Source organism: Marmota marmota, unplaced genomic scaffold (genome assembly GCF_001458135.2).
Source record: "Marmota marmota marmota unplaced genomic scaffold, marMar, whole genome shotgun sequence".
Classification (NCBI taxonomy): Eukaryota; Metazoa; Chordata; class Mammalia; order Rodentia; family Sciuridae; genus Marmota; species Marmota marmota.
The window spans coordinates 38,877,906-38,880,335 of NW_025999900.1; the positions used below are offsets into that span (position 1 = coordinate 38,877,906).

Genomic DNA, 2,430 nt, shown 5'->3' on the forward strand with positions numbered 1-2,430 from the left:
TAAGTCGTCCGCACGTCCCAGGTCCGAGCAGGGAGAGGGGATGCAAAGCTATTGGCAGTCCTCTGTGCTGTCTCTGGCTGAGGATAGGGTCCAGGGCCCGGAACAGGACACTGGGAGGACACTTAAAGTTTGATTTTCTATTTGGTGGCGTGCTGATAGCGCAGCCCGGCGGGGACGAGTCTGGGCTCCACGGCACCCGGCGAGCGCGCACGCACGCACCTCCGAATCCACATCTGCACTACTGCCCGGCAGGCGCCTTTGCTAGAGGCAGGGTGATTTGCGACCCCGCCGAGTAACTACGCTTACCCGGCCCCTCTGGTCTCCAATGAGCGATCCCTCCACTTCGGTCACCTGGGTGAGCACTTTTTTCAGGTTGTGTTGGAGAGGACAGGCCGAGTGGTTAATCGTGGGAGAGGGAGAGGTTCAACTCGGGGCCCAAGGCTGTTAATTTCCTCTTGGGGTTCTTGGGGGAGTGAAATCCAGGGATGCTCTAACCTGCTTTCTTTGGAAGAGGTAAACCGTGAGAGGGCTGGAGAGGAGTGAGGGTGCTGCATAAAGAAGTTTTCCTCCTCCGCCTTATCTGTTTCCAACTTACGACCTCAAAGGAAATTTGCAAGGTTTTCAAATCGCAGCACAGCATTTTTAGGTAGGCTGGTTGCAGTTTCGTGGGGACTCACTGTGTGGAAAAGAGAGACACAAGGGAAATAGTTCACTTTTCAAGGAAGGTGATGTTTTACTCAATTGTTGGCCTTCGTTTTCGAAGGGAAGCATTTGGTAATGGATAGCTCCTAGACTGCGTTTACCTTAAAGATTTTATTTTTCATGACGGGTAGTTTAGAGGCAGCATTCATTGAAATTCATACTACCTGCTAAACAATTGTATTTCTAAAGTGGAGCCAGTGATGCGATGCAAATTTCAGAGTGAAGGTGTCGACTTTCATCAGGTTCCAGGTCTATCTGGATGAACTGGGGTTGGCGTTTCCTCTATAAAGCAAGCCTTTCATGTTGAAACTCTTGACTCAGAGTCTTAAAGCCATTGTTTTTATACTGGTACTCTGTGGGAGTTAAGTGTCAACTTTCTCCCGTCCCCCCACCCCCAATATGGAATGTCTTCCAAGGCAAAGATTCTCTTGATTCTTTTGGAAAAGTACAAGATTAAGTCCTATTGGAATTGCTCTCTGAAGCCAGTTTAGTATTTTCTATAAAATCCTGATTTAACGACTTACATTTTTTCCTTTTTCCTTTTTTGAAAGCTGCAATTATGTTACCTTTACCAGGATGGAAAAAACTGATGGGATAATTTAGAACAGTGGTAATAGCAGAAGTCTCAGTTAAAAGGTTTAAGTAAAGAAGTTTTATGGTCACTGATGTGTTCAAATATGAGATGACATCCCAGTTATTAACTAGAATATTATTATTATAGCATTTTCCCCATGGAATAAATTATTTATATTAAGACATTAGCAATTAAGAATGCATTTAAAATGACTTGGGTGATGGTTTGCACATAAATGGTTAGGAGCGGGATAAGATTTGGGGGGATGAATGCTTTGATATCACTGACGACTTATTTTCTTTTCTCATTAATGCTTGCTTAAGTACAGAACTCTTGAAATTGACTATCATTATTTTAAATTTCTCCAAGTTGATGGAAAGAGCAAGTTTAGCAAGTGGCTGCAGACAGTCAGTAGGTGTTGCTGTTGTTAGCTTCTCTGCAGTTCCTGGTAGTGCTCCTTGTGTTTGGAATCATGATTTTAGTGCAGTGAACTTTTTAGATTTGAAATGTCAGGCAGTGGTAATGATTTCATTCTATGACAAGGTTGATTTGAACTCTTGGTAGTAATTCCAAAGCATCTACCTGCAATTATATATTGAGATTCATTTAACTTTTCTTTTGACTCTATCCTTTCACTGGTGTTTTCTGGCTTTTGTGTTTACTGCATTTTTGCTTTGAATTTACATTTGTAATTTTGGTATATTCTCCTCAGTTTGATTTAACGGCTTTTAAATTACACCTAGCAAGTTATTGAAGTCATAGGTTGAAGATTGTTTGAGATTAGCATTTTTGTAGGCTTTGGGAAATCTTGGTTGACAGAGTTAAGATGTGTGTATGTTCCGTCTCAAGTTGCAGTTTGAACTTTAAAATAAATGGCGCTTTTTTTTTTTTTTTTTTGTATTAGGGAGTGAACTTGGGGCCTTGTGTGTATTTGGCAAGTGCTGTACCATTGAGTCACATCCTAGTCCTTTAAATTTTTATTTATTTATTTATTTATTTATTTATTTATTTATTTATTTTTATTGTGAGACAGGTAAGTCTTACTAAGTTGCCCAGAGTGGCCTTGAACTTGTGATCCTACTGTCTCAGCTTTTGGATTACAGGTTTGTGCCACTGGGTCTGGCAATAAATGACTTTTTTTTTTTTTTTTTTTT

At 41.0% G+C, this 2,430-nt stretch overlaps 1 protein-coding gene across 11 annotated transcripts in view; it reads left to right on the forward strand.

Annotated features, from left to right (window-relative positions):
* The first annotated feature begins 24 nt into the window (after positions 1 to 24).
* The window catches only part of Sipa1l1 (signal induced proliferation associated 1 like 1), a 358,428-nt gene continuing 356,022 nt past the window's right edge, over positions 25 to 2,430 (forward strand). For 7 of the 11 annotated variants that reach the window (XM_048798899.1, XM_048798906.1, XM_048798897.1 and 4 more), the window contains exon 1: positions 26 to 355. The gene's annotated coding sequence lies outside the window, so the exon portion shown is untranslated. Of the gene's footprint in view, positions 356 to 2,430 lie in introns of all 11 variants that reach the window. The other 4 variants (XM_048798907.1, XM_048798909.1, XM_048798908.1 and 1 more) reach the window with 2 other exon arrangements.